Source organism: Arvicanthis niloticus, chromosome 14, assembly GCF_011762505.2.
Source record: "Arvicanthis niloticus isolate mArvNil1 chromosome 14, mArvNil1.pat.X, whole genome shotgun sequence".
Lineage (NCBI taxonomy): Eukaryota > Metazoa > Chordata > Mammalia > Rodentia > Muridae > Arvicanthis > Arvicanthis niloticus.
The window spans coordinates 7,582,730-7,597,287 of NC_047671.1; the positions used below are offsets into that span (position 1 = coordinate 7,582,730).

The 14,558-nt window shown below is 44.0% G+C and overlaps 1 pseudogene; it reads left to right on the forward strand.

Annotated features, from left to right (window-relative positions):
* The first annotated feature begins 13,621 nt into the window (after window positions 1-13,621).
* On the forward strand, window positions 13,622-14,163 carry LOC117719983 (translationally-controlled tumor protein-like; annotated as a pseudogene).
* Window positions 14,164-14,558: the final 395 nt, after the last annotated feature.

Below are 14,558 nucleotides of genomic sequence, written 5' to 3' on the forward strand. Positions count from 1 at the left end.
CTTCCTTCCTTCCTTCCCTCCTTCCTTCCTTTTTAGAAGCCTGCAGTTGAAGCAAGGGCAGCAGCTTGCCCAGTGGCTAGCTTGCACATATGAAGCAAATTCCACATGGAGGTTCCTTGATATTCATCATCTTCTTTGAAGTAGAGGGGGGGTGATGCCAAGAGCTGATATGTCTCACTGTCAAAAAAAGGCATTTGTTAAGTAAAACATCTTTAAGTGCTATATTCCAGAGATTTCTGAGGCTTTGAAGACCATCCATCAATCTATATAGTTTATCTGAATTGCTTGTTTCTAACTATCTACCATCTGAAAACATCTATAGAAAGCTAAACGAAGTGTGTTTCTGTAATAAACTAAACTAGTGTCTAACATGAATATGAGTTTGGTTGACTATTAACTTGTGTTTCTTAATTATCCTAAACAGTTTGTTATAACTGCCAAAAAGACTAGAACTTAACGTTGCATTTTGAAGAAATTGGTACAATACCTTAAGCAAGAGTTAAAGTGTATATACCTAGTATGTCATAACAAAATGTAACCTTAAATTTATATTAGTTTCAAAGTCCATACCAATGTAAAAATGTTTGGCTTGTAGATGTTCTTTGTTCTAAAAGTAGATTCAACAGTCTACCCTTTCATCCTATTATTTCTGTATTCCTGCTTCCCCTAGCATCAGATAGAGAAAAGAGAAGGAGAGAGGAAAGAAAAGGAGAGAAAGAAATTCTCAAACCTAATCTCCTTTACTTTGCTTTCTCCCTGACCATTAACAACTTGTAACCAGCCCCTCTTAAATGACGGAAAACATCCATATACTCTATGAATGGCCAAAACCCATTCACCCCACTTTTCGGGAGTGGGGTGTCTTTCTCTTGAGATTGCTTTCTGCTATTTAAGGGCATCATTTGGGGGAGGGCAAAATAAACTGGGATACTGGCCAATCTTAAGAAAGCTAGCTGCAACATTTGTTGTCCAGTCTCTATGTGCTCAGAAAGTGCAGGGCTTAAATGAAGTCCTGGCTGGAACAGTCTGTGATGTGGATGATCTAACTAGCTGTATCTGGATGTAGATTTTTGAGGAACCAGCAATTGAGGCAGTTTGGACTGTATAACTAAATTGTAATATAAAATTTTATCTATGCCATCTAAGATAATGGCATGATAAATCCCATGAGGACTCGGTAGCCAACAAAATTTATTGGCTAAGCTTAGCCGAAGTCCTGGCTGGAGACATTTCCGTGTCTCAGCCTGTCTCAGAACTGTTCCTATGTAGAGGAGTCAGCAATACATCTTACCTGGTTCTTGGGTCTTCTTGATTTCTTTCTTTCTGTCTGCAGCCAGGATCTTCAGAGGGTCTGCCCTGGTGAAATTTGATTTTTATTAATTTGAAAGGAGTTTATAGCTGTTTTTTTTTCTCCTATGGAAACAAATACAAAACCTCTTTCCAAATATACATTTCCTTCCTTCCATTCTGAAGTTTGCACATCCTTAATATGAACAGGCTGATGGAGTTCAGCAGTTTTTCCCATAATACAATGTCTCTCAGCAGCTGTTGTTTTTTTTGGTGTTGTTTACTAGCATTAAAAAAGTTTAAAATTAATAAAGCATTATGTAATCTATCTCTGGGTTTTGTTGTTATTGCTACCTCTTTTTGTTTGGTAAGCATCTCTTTTAAAGTATGATTAGATCTCTCTATAACTGTTTGTCCTGTAGGACTATATGCTATACCTGTAATACACTTTATATTATAATATGTAAAAAAATGCTTAATGTTACTACAGACATGTGCTGGAGCACTGCCAGTTTTAATTCACAGCTATCCCTACAATAACCATAACTTCTAATAGATGTATAATTACAGAATTGGCCTTCTCAGAACTCAAGGCAAAAGCCCGTTGGAATTCTGACTATGTATCATCAGTATGATGTATCAACATGTATGCATCTTTTAATTCTCCAGACTCTATAAAATGACAGGCATAAGCTATTGTATGGCACTGCTCTAAGGTGGCAACATTAAGCAGAGTCTTTATTTTTAACTCAGTGTATTGTATCTCTGTGGGCTGCCATTCTAATTTCTCAATTGGTTGTGGATTTTTCTCATCTGAAATTACCTTTTTGCTGTTCCATATGATATTCTTCTGAAGATTCTTTATACAGATTTAAGGAATCTTCTAACCTCTGTTCTATGGCCTCCTATCTAGCCTTTGGAATTCTGACTATGTATCATCAATATGATGTATCAACATGTATGCATCTTTTAATTCTGCAGACTCTATAAAATGACAGGCATAAGCTATTGTATGGCACTGCTTCATAGATTCCATAGTCTCTTCCTTCTCTAAGTCTACTTTATTCTGATCTCTTCTTAAAGAGCATATATAAAATTGTAATCATTATTGAACACATACTTATTTGTATGCTGATATTGTGAACAAATTATACAGGTGCCCTCTTTTACTTTTCCCCCATTTTTAAATATGGAAAACATTTTTTAAATGTCTCTAACTCTCTCCTTTTTATGAAGGCTTCATTTATTTTCCTTTCTTTCTCCTTTCATTGGAGATTTTACTTTCTATGTGCATTTTTTATTTCTCTCTTATTATTCACTAAACTTAATATCTTTTTCTCTATTTAAGAAACTCTTTATTTCTTTATTTTTTTCTAAACTCTTAACTCTGGGGAATTCTTTTTAATATTATTTAACTCTCTTTAAGGACTTTATTATTTTCAAACTAAATATTTGTTTCTCTTTTACTGTTTTCAAGCTTATACATTACCAGTTCAGAAGTCTGGGGCTTTTCAGTCCCACTGCAGCTCTGGGAAAATGTCCCTTTTGCCCTACTGTGTGTTTGGAGGCTTCTCAGGCTAGCACATGTCTATGGTGGCTAACTCTGTCCCCTCAGCTTGGTCTAGCTGGATGCACTTTCCAGTTTTGGGGTTGGAGTTGTTGTTGGCTATCTGACTTCTGCCCACTCTGGAAAGAGGGCTCTGGTCCCCAGCTTGGCACTCTGGCTCTGCTCCAGACCATTACAGGCTTTCCCCTCAGGCATTGTTTTTCACAGGCCTGGGCTACTCAGTCCCTCTGCCAAGCCTGGGAAGTGCATGAAAGCTGCAGCCATAGAGACAGGTGTGGCTGAATTAGCTCGCTGGCCTCTTAACCACGGAATCATTTCTCCAGCCCCTCAATATTTTCTTTTTTGAGTACTAGTAGCACACAGCCTTGATTACTATGGCTATAGTTTTGGTTGACAAGAGTCCTTCAACTTTGTTTTGTATTTTCAGGATTGTTTTGTAACATTTTATTACAAATCTGCACATCCTCCCTCAGTATGATAGGACGGAACAACACTGTATCAGTAAGAGCTCCGGAAGAGCTGCCCTTAACTGCCCAAGTCCTACAGCCCGCAAGCAGCAGGTGTCTTGTCCTTGCTTGAGTTTTGTTTCTCTCAAGGGTATTTTGTAGCTTTCAATGTATACATTTCACTCTTCTTTAAAATTTCCCTAAATGTTTTATTCTTGATTATAGTGAAAACTGCCTCTCCCATTTTCACGGGACTTCTCCCTCCATGTCTGTTTGTCTAAGGACACTGAAAATTGCATTTGAGGCGTCTCCGTATAATCCATAAGAGTTTCACTTTGATAATCTTGACTGAATCATACTTGGAAAGCACTCTTTTTTAAACAGAGTTGTAACTAGAGGCTGTGGAAATCAGAACTCTCATGTTCTGATGTACCATACTAGACTGTAAATGACATTTTCTGGATAGTGGTAAGACCCGCTGAAGCGTGTCATAGGCCAATACTCAGCATCACAGGATGATAGGTAGCAGTCAGACTAGGGCAATTCCCAGATCTCTATGACAACCGTAGCTGGAGATTTTCTGGAGACCTGTGACATATAGCATGGTCCACAGGTGCAGTTTGATGTTTCCTGTCTGTGTCGGCCCACTGTGGGGGAAGCGGGCACAGCACGTGAATGATCCTCTGATGCTTTCTACTTTCCTCAGTCCGTGGTGTGGGAAGCAGGTGCTATAAGGGAAGGAAGTGAATTTTGTGTGGAGTACATCAGACCATCAATCGGCCAGCTGTCATGATGGCTTTTTAACCCTTGACAGATAATTGACAGGTTGGGAAGTACCGGGACTCTGAGGCTGTGAGACCAAGAGCTCTTGGTGACCCTAGAGGCATGCCTCTTCTACAGGTTACAAGCCATGCCCTCTTAATGTTTAGGCAAGGCTGGTCCTTCTAAGAATGGCTGAACACTGAAGGGAGATTAGACTTTTCATAAAAAGATGAATCTCCCTAATCTATGGGCCTGGTATCTAGACACAGAATGTGGATTGGCTGCTCAATAAACCCAAGTGTGTCTGGCCCATGCCACCAACTTATACAGTCAGCCATCTTATAAAACACAGAAAGAATGGAATGCATACTATGGGATGGTTCCAATGACTCATCTTTGATGAGAACAGAACCTGAGGTACCATTCTGGATCATGCAAGCCTCCTACCAGACACTCACTGTGCTACTCGTCCTTCGTCCCACTGTGGGGCTAACTGAACTTCTGGCCAAGATGTGAGACAAACCTCCGCCCACAGCATATGTGACCTTGAAACAAGAGTCTGAGACCCAGGAGAAGGCAGCATCAATATGGTAGGCTGTTCAATCACGGGGCCACCTGAGATTACCACCCAAGTCTGCAAAGACAAAAACTTGCCTCTCTGAGTGGCCCAGAACCAGCAAAAGCCAGGAAACAGGAGAAAAGCTGCAACTCGTGGCTAATGAAGCCCCAATCATTCATATCTAAACAGTCTCATTTTATAAACGGCTCTGGTTTATTAGATTTGCCTGCTCACTGGGAAATTAATTAATGTGAGAAGCAATTGCCTTTGCAGACCAATTGACTTAAGATGTCGCCAGCAAAAAAAATCAATCAGAAGAACTAGGAGCTACAGAGGCAGCGGCAGCAAGATGAGCCTGCAGCGTAGGTGCCTTGCCTGTGTCTCAGTGGAGATCTAGAATGCTAAAAGATGTTACCAATTGCGGAAGCCATGCCTCTGCCAGACATGCCTCTGGATCCTTTGACCTGTATGTTTAGGAACCAGCCAGCATCCCCTCCTGTGTTCCTGGCAGGAGCAGGGTGCTCTCAGTTCTTACTAGGGTCACCTGTGCTATCCATGTGGCATGCCATGCTTTCCTATAAAGGGACAATTTTTTTTCTGCAGAAATTCTCTGTTCAAATAGTCTTTTAAACATGCTAATCCAATTCTGATGGTGCCTTGGCTTTATCCAATTATTTGATGAAAATTCAATAACCATCTGGGGTCAGCCATGCCTACACCCAAGTAAGGTAAGGTGATGCCTATGTTGAGCATTGAGGCTTTTACAGAGGACTGGTTTTCAACCATCTGGGGTCTCTGCATACTATCAAACACAGCTACAAAGTAGCCACACAATCTAGGCCACAGATAGGCCATAATTAGTGTGATAAGTAGGCAGACTTCTCTTAGCATTGCTGAGCTTTCTATATGACAGGGCACAGTGAGTCTATTATGCAGCTCTGTGCTGAGTCACATGTTGCCTTTCTCAGAGGAAATGACAGGAAGTGTGAAAGGCCAGGGACAATGAAGCCATGCTGGCAGCTTCTTCTAGCCAGCTATAAACCAAACTCCATGTGTCCTGACACAGTTCCCTTTTTAACCCTAGCCCACTACTCCACCACAGGCCGAGGTAGATGGGAAACATCATGGTATAAGTTCATAGGCACATCCGACTTGAATCACACAGAGAGGCTTTCTCTTTTTCTCTTCTCCCTAGCCTTACGTTTAACTAAAAACAAACAAACAAGTTTGTAATATTTAGTGTTGAGTATGTAGGGAAACTTTAAACAACACAGAGGGTTACCCCGGGCTCTCTCTTCCCCTCTTTGCAAACGAAGAGTTGCAGTCCTCTAATAGACTGTGCTGGAGATCTGGTGCATGTTGGTCGATGCTGCACTACTCAGTTTATCACAGTCTTTCTCAAGGAGAGTGCTCACAGGCAAGAGTGAACAGCCTCTGACAGTGGTTCTTTCCCCAGGATGGAGGGATGCTTGACCTTAGCCCTCCACCGTCCATGGGAGCTTCCCTTTCCAAGATTATGGCCTTTTCAGATAGCCTGAAGTCCAGGTTAGTGTTCATAACTGAGCTACTAACTCAGAGGCCCACCCTGAGTAGCAGCCCAGCCCCTACCTGGTGACAACGGCCCTTCCTGAGGCTCTTCTCTTCCACGCTGCCACCCCTTGTGTTCTGTTTTTCTTCCATAGTTAATCTCAGAACACATCATTTGGGAACAAAGCCCCACACAGGGTTCCCCACCCGTACTAACCCTTCAGCCAGGGAAATTAGGTTTTCTCCAAAACAATCGCAAAGGGGGAGTGTTGGGATGACATGGCTACCCTCAGTGTGAGTGGGAAGGAGAGAAAGGAGAAATCAGATGAAGAGGTTGAGAGTCTGCTGTGTGGGCAGGAGGAGGCAGTGATGCTATGCCAGGTCACACCGTCACTGTCACCCCTTAGTAGCCAAGCAAACCAGGTTGTTAGAGAAGACAGAGCCCACCATGGAAGATTCAGACCCCAGGTAATGCCCTATTCCCTTTAAACAACAGCATCACAGAACTCAGTGAGTAGAGGGAACTGGCATGGTGTCAGCTGTGACCCCAGAACTTCTCATGGGAGCAAACCATCCTTGCTTCTGGCTGGTGATGGTGACTGACAACACAGTGATGCTGCTGACATAGTGAATTCATTGTTTTTACAAACCTCCGATGAGTGGAGCTCAAGGACCGTCTTTTCCCTTATAGTTACTGAGCTGAAATAGTTCTTTGGTCCATCACTGAATGCTGGGCACAGGATAATTCACCAGCAGGTAGCATCAGGATGAGAGATATGTGCTCCTGGGAAGGTCAAGGGGCTTTCTGAGAACTCAGTCTGCATCTATGTAGAGCAAACACTGTGTATGGTCAGGAGGGAGAGCACACAGACAGCAAGTCAGGGAGCAGATGGCCTCCCAGAAGGTGCTGGTTACCTTGCCTGAATTCTGCCTGGGCTCAGATTGTATTCACATACAACAGCATGTTGATCAGGAAGTGGGAGATGTGCTAACTGGGCTTGTAACACGAGTCTATAAAATGAGAAAGTCAACAAATTGCTTTTTAGTAATTCAGTGTGTGGTAGTTTGAATAAGAATGACCCCCCAAGAACCTATGTATTTGAATGCTTGGTCTCCAGGGAGTGGCACTATTAGGAGGTGTGGCTTTGTTGGAGTAGGTGTGGCTTTGTTTGAAGAGGTGGGCTTTGTTCTCCCTCTAGGTTTCAAATGCTCAAGACAGCCCAGTGTCTCTTTCTCTTTGTTACCTGATATCCAGATGTAGAACTCTCAGCCCCTTCTCCAGCAGCCTGTCTGCCTCTGTGCCACCATGCTTCCCGCCATGATGATAATGGACAAAATGTCAGAGCCTGTAAGCCAGCCCCGATTAAATGTTTTCCTTGTAAGAGTTATTGTGTTCATGGTTTCTCTTCACAGAAATAAAACGCTAAGGTACCACATGATCCACTGGCCTTCCAAGGCTGATGAAAAATCTTTGTTATCTTAAGAATAAACATCTCAATTCTACCTTTAATAAAGGGAATGCCTCCTGCCACTATGGTTAGTTGGCATTCAGAGACCCTAAAACATGCAGACCTTAAGTGAAGGAAAGCTTTTCAGTTTCAGAAACCATCTACATGATTTTAGAATTGATAATACACAGGGAGGGGTGAGAAAAAAGGAAGGAGGAAGACAGAGACAGAGGATACACAGAGACAGAGGACACACAGAAAGACAGAGAGACAGAGGACACACACACAGACAGGACAGAGGCAGAGGATTACAATGAGCTTTCCCAGTCTCAGCTCTTCTTCAGCTGCTTTTGGCTGCTAGAACCCAAGGCCACTTGCACACATGATTCCTGGGTATCATCCTGAATATTAATAGACTGAGGATAATATAGTATGCTTTACTGCATAAATCCCCAGTGTGATGTGTTTATAAAAGATAAAGATAAAGAATATGTTCTGTGGGTGTGTGGTGAGGTATGGGGGAAGGGGATGTCTCAGCAGGCCCATGCATCTCTTCCCCCTGAGGGACCAGCTACAAGATGGTATAGTATAGAATCGAGTTTATTCAGGGCGTGGGGAAGGGAGTTAAGAGGGTAGTAGAGGCAGAGAGAGAGAGAGAGAGAGAGAGAGAGAGAGAGAGAGAGAGAGAGGCTGGCCATGGCCATGACCACATGGAGAGAGGGGGAAGGGAAGGGACAAGGGGACAGAGGGGTCAAGAGAGCAAGAGTGTGAAAGAGCAAGAGAGGGAGGAGGAGGAGGCAAGCAGCCCATTTTTGTAGTGGACCAGGCCTACCTGGCTGTTGCCAGGTAACTGTGGGGAGGAACATACCTGGCTGTGGCCATGTAACTGTGGAGATGGAATTTAGACTGAATGCTAACACAGTGGGCTTACCATTTACCAACCCCGGTTGTTCATAGTCAACTGTAGCGTTTTCTCTGTATGATGTCTCCCTAGACAGATTCTAGTCTCTAGATTCTGCTGAAAATCTCTAGATTTCCCTGAAGTGGAAACTTAAGGGTTCTTTGGGAAGTCAGCTGGATTGTGTTTTGCTGGGGTAAACATGTGAAGGAACCTTTTGTTAAGGACACAGGTGTGAATGGCTAAGGAAGACCCGAGAAAGAATGTTATGCTGAAGCAGACCCAGGAGAAAGGATGTTCTAAAGCAAGCACATGAAAGGACAGGTGATGAAGAATTCTTTGCTAACAACACATGTGTATTAGTCCGCCTTATATATATTGCATAATTGAGATGTATTTGTTGGGACTCCATTGAGAGAAACACACCAAAAGACTTCTGGTAGTGTGCTGCAGTTTCTTGCTGCTTCTGTGGACTCTGGTGGGCTGCTTGGCAGCTGAGACAGACACGGGTGCTGAGGGATGAGCTGTAGAGGACACATGGTGGTTGGAGGGTATAAATAGACTCTATGGACAGTGATGGAGGCTGGGCTGGGCTTGTTTGTAGAGCTAGCTGTGCAATGCTGGTGAGTCTCATGTCTTCACTGATCTTCACTTCGCTGAGAGAGGCACAGCCTAGAACATCTCCTGCCTTCTTCCTGGTCCCTTCTGCTGACTAAAGACCAGGCTGAAGCCTGGCTGTCTCTGCTAGGTTGTGCCACTGATACTGATTTGCTATCCCAACTCTACCAAACTGGACTGCTGGTGTATCCATGAAGTGTTTGCAAGTGGATCGAGCCGCCACTGCTGACCTGTGAACTGAAATGCTGATTTCCAGACAACACGTACAGGAGTTGTTCCAAAGAACCTTTCTAAACAGGTCCACTTCCCCAGTATCCTTTCTTTCCCACCACCTCTGGTGGGTAGTGGGCTAAAAGGTTAAAGCATTTAAGAATTATCATTAAAAATAAGGTTTGACCACCAACCGAAGAATACACATGGAGAGACCCATGGCTCCAGACCATGTCAGAATACATATGTAGCAGAGGATGGCCTTATCTGGCATCAATGGGAGGGGAGGCCCTTGGTTCTGTGAAGGCTTGATGCCCCAGTGTAGGGGAATGCTAGGGCGGTGAGGCAGGAGTGAGTTGGAAGGTGGAAGAGCACCTTTATAGAAGCAGGGGAGGATGGTGGGATAGGGAGTTTTCAGAGGGGAAAGAGGATAACAGTTGAAATGTAAATAAATAAATTAACAAATAAAAAATTAAAAAAAATAAGATTTGAAAAAAATTAATTACCCTTCCCTTCTCTGATGAGTCTCACCACATCTCCTGCTAGGAATGTGATCGTGTAACACGAACAATGCACTTACCTTCCTGTAACCTGGGCTCAGGCATTCATCAAGTCATTGTCTGGAGGGATGATTCACTGTGGGTCTGGAGAGTGTGAGCGTGTTCCTGCAAGCGTGCTCAGTGTGGAAGCTACACCCTCTCCAAGTGCAGCAGCGATCAGTGTCAAGTAATCATGCCCACACCCACAATATACAGAAGGCAGCAATGCAACATCCAGTACCGATTATGCCCCCAGATCTTCATTCTTTAGACCACTAGAAGGCATTAAGGCTGTGAATAGATACACAGGTTTTTGAAGCGTTACAGAGGAAAGGATTTTGCCATGAAAATGTGCAGCTGTTTCATGTAATTGCAACATTTTGACGTGAGTCCGTTTATGTTTAATCATGTGTTTTAAGTTGGCACATCTGTCTTCCTCTCGTTCTTTTCCTGTGGGTGTACTGGGGATTGTTAAGGCAGGTGTGATATGTGAATTTCTTCAGCTAAACTGTCAGATTGGCACAGATTATGTTGTCTGTGATTTTAGGGTTGTGCCCAAATGACCCCTTTCCAGACAAATGTCACAGAACTTCATCCATATTATTCTCTAATAGTTCTGAAGGTTCAGACCTTATATTTTGTTTTTTTTAACTCACTTAAAGTTGATGTTATGATGTGTGTGTGTGTGTGTGTGTGTGTATGTATGTGTGTGTACATGTGTGTAGTGTGAGTGTGTGCATGGGTGTCTACAGGTGTGCTTATTCACACGTGTGCATGCAGGGGTCAGGGGTCATGTCAGGTGTCTTCTTTTGCTCTCTACCTCATGTTAAAAAATAAACTTGAGATTTCTGCTTGAGCAGCAGAGAGTTTCTGGAACCCCTCATCTCTACTGTGCTAGGGTTCCAAACACATGCAGCCATGTCTAGCTTTTTATGTTGGTTCTGGGGAGGGGGGGGTCTGACCTCATGTCTTTATGCTCGTGCAGCTAACCATTTTCCTGCTGAACCGTCTACTTGTCCCCTCATGTGACACAGGGGTCTTCATGGGGTATAGTGAGAGATTTGCTTTCTTAAAAAACACAGGTTTTGTGACTATGTTTTTGTTTTAATGCCAGGTGTGAGATAGGAGGCTGTTTCACAGCAGGTGATTATGATTTGCCTCATGCACTAGCAGGGGTGTGATTTTTGCCTGATGCAGGGACACAGGTAGTGTTATTCTGGAGACTCTGGAGAGGGTATGAATGGGAGCAAGGCTATGGCAGTCGCTGTTATCCTTGCGGCTGCCCCGCAGCTCCTAGTTTATCCTGCTGCTGTGTTTGCTGCTGCATTTGCTATTGCTTGTTTGTGGTTTGCTGGTTTGCTGGTTTGCTGCATATTCTGATGACAAAGATTAGCGTTGCCCCAAGGGACCTGATGACCCCAATCAGAAGGATGTAGTCTCTAGAGCCCCCTTTCCCCTCTAACCCTTTTTCTCTTACCTAGTGTTGGGGGTTGGAAGGGATTAGGGTGGAATAGGGTTGGGAAGGAGGTATAAGAACCCAACAAAATAGGACAGTGATGGGGATGGTTGGCTTTTCCACCACCATTTGTGGAAGGGACTGCTCTTTCCCCAGCGTGTTCCTGGATTTTTGTTAAAAACAATTGACTAAAAATTATGTGGGTTCTATTCTGGGCTTTTTATTCTGTTTTAGTCTCTCTCTCTCTCTCTCTCTCTCTCTGTCTCTCTCTCTCTCTCTCTCTGTGTGTGTGTGTGTTACTGGAGCTCCACAGTATATTTTGAGCTCAGAGAGTGTGGCGCCCCCAGCTTTTTCCTTTCTGCTTAAAATGCTCTTGGCTGTACTGTGACATCTAGTGGAAAAGCTTCTGAAAAACTGAGGCCAGAAATGACACAACAAAGCCTACAGCACAGGACAATATGCAAGCCACAGACCAGATTAAGGTTTGCACACAAAATATATAAAGAATAAAGCAAGAAAAACAGAATATATATATATATCGATTAAAAATAGGCAGCGAACCAGGCCATGTCAGACGTTCCCAGAACCCAGAGCTCCTAGATTCTAGATTGCTGGGCCTGTGCAATGCTAGTACTGGCTCAGAATCTGCTGGTGGCTGTTTTCAGTCTTCTCTTGCTGGTGCTGGTGCTGGGGACTATCTTGCTACCTGCTGTCACCATGTTAGGCTTAGGCTTTCTCTGCCACTCCCAGTTTCTGCACTCATGGACACCCCCTTGCATCTGCGGGACACAGGCTTCACTGCCCTGTTGGTCACTGGATTCCTACTGCTCGTGCCCTTGCTTGTGCTTGCTCTGGCTACCTACTGCTCGTGCCCTTGCTTGTGCTTGCTCTGGCTACCTACCGCCGGCTCTGTCTGTGCCTCCACCTGGCCGACTGTCTCGTGCCCCACAGTCGAGCCCTCTATAGGGGCTGGCACATCCCACAGCAGAAGCAAATTCCAATCTCACCAGGCTCCCGGTCTGTTCCCACTCCTGGAAAGGTCTGAGTCTGAGGTAGTTAGAGTCAAGAATCCTGTCGATTGCCCTCCTGGTCTCTCAAGGACTTGAAGCAAGCCCAGGGGTGTACTGCCCAACCGTGCTCCCTTACTGCTGCCTGAGTCAGATCCTAGCATCCCTTTGATGGAACAGTAGAATGTGGACACAATGCCTGCAAAAATTTCCATGTCCCAGAAAATTCATTCACATTTGATTTCTGAACACTTGGGCTGGACCCTGTACATCTTCTCTCTTTCCCTTCCCTAGTGTAAATAGGAGAGCTGGACCTTGTGCCTTACTATGCTGTTGAAACTCGTCCAGAATTTACAGGACTGAGGGACAGGGCTCAATAAGAAATCATCACAATGGGCTGAAGAGATGGCTAGCCGTTAAAGGCTAGGCTCACAACCCAAAATATAAGAAACCATCACAAATAATAAAAAAGTATAAAATGAAAAAAAATGAACAAAGAGTCTGAATGAAAACTTACCAGGAAAAGACATACACATGCTATAATACTTAGACTCAGAAATAACCAGATATGACCCAATACCTTTTAGAATGGCTGCTATTGCCAAGACAAAAGATGAGTAGTGAGGAGAATGTGGAGAACCAGAATGTGGAGAACCACCAACAAGAATTCAGATCAGCACAGTTAGTATGGGTTATGGCAAGGGGCTTCCTCTAAACCCTAAAAAAGAGATCTGTGTATGACCCTATAATCCCACCGTGGAGTGAAGTAACCAAGGACTAGAAAAAAAAAACATAAGAAAATAAGCTACCACTGAGACACAGAAGTGCCCCATGTGACCAGCATTCAGGGTAGAAAGCAGAGCAAACTCTAGGGCTTGGCTACCAAAGCGAAGGGCCTCCAGCCCTAAAGCATGGAAGCTTGTTGCCATCTGGAACAGCATGGGCGAGTGTGGGAGTAAGACGAAGGGGATGTCCAGAGAACAGAGCAGATATAGAATGTCGGAGCATGCACATTCTCACCAAGAGTTAGGATCTGGTACATTTCCTCAAGCTGAAAGCAGAAAAGCAATCAGCTGGGACAGGAGACAGAGTGTGGAGGGAGGGAACGAATTGTCCCTCCAATGGCACACAGCAGGTGATAGAGGGGACAGGTTTTGAGTTTTGTAGCACCATGAGAAGACTGAAGTAAAGCACATAGAAAGAACTGAGATCTGGCCGCTCCCCCCTTTCCCTGAGCACTGCTCCGGCTGCACCGCGCTGCGCTGTCAGGCTAGCGCTGCTGTCCTCAGACATCACCATGATCATCTGTCGGGACCTCATCAGCCATGAGGAGCTGTTCTCCGACATCTACAAGATCCAGGAGATCGTGGAAGGGCTGTGCCTTGGTGGAGAGCAAGATGGTCAGTAGAACAGAGGGTGCCATTGACAACTCGCTCATTGGAAATACTTCCTGAAGGTCCGGAGGGTGAAGGCACTGAAAACACAGTAGTCACCGGTGTTGACATTGTCAAGAACCATCACTTACAAGAAACCAGCTTCACAAAAGAGACTTACAGAAAGTACATCAAAGACTACACGAAATCACTCAAGGGCAAACTTGAAGAACAGAAACCAGAGAGAGTAAAGCCTTTTATGACTGGAACTGTAGAGCAAATTAAGCACACCCTTGCTAATTTCGATAACTGCCAGTTTTTTATTGGTGAGAACATGAATCCAGATGGTATGGTTGCTCTCCTGGACTACCGTGAAGATGGCGTGACTCCATTCATGATTTTCTTTAAGGGTGGCTTAGAGATGGAAAAAAAGTTAACAAATTGGATCTATCACCTGTCACCGTAAATGGCTGCTGCGAACCATCCATACAACACCAGGACTTAGGACAAATGGGACTGATGTCATCTTGAGCTTTTATTTTGACTGTGATTTATTTGGAGTGGAGGCATTGGTTTTGTTTTGTTTTAAGAAAAAACATCATGTGGGTTGTCTAAAAATAAAGTGCATTAAATTAAAAAATTAAATTAAATTAAATTAAAAAAAGAAAGAACTGAGAGGAGACATTGACTGTCCTCTGTATGATAGCATGTATGACATGTGGTGGGCTTGATGAGTGTGATAGGCATGATGGGTGTGATGAGTGTGATGTGTGTGATGGGTGTGGTGGGTGTGATGTCTGTGATGTTTTTGGTGGGTGTGGTGGGTGTGGTGCCTGTGATGGGTGTGGTAGGTGTGATGGG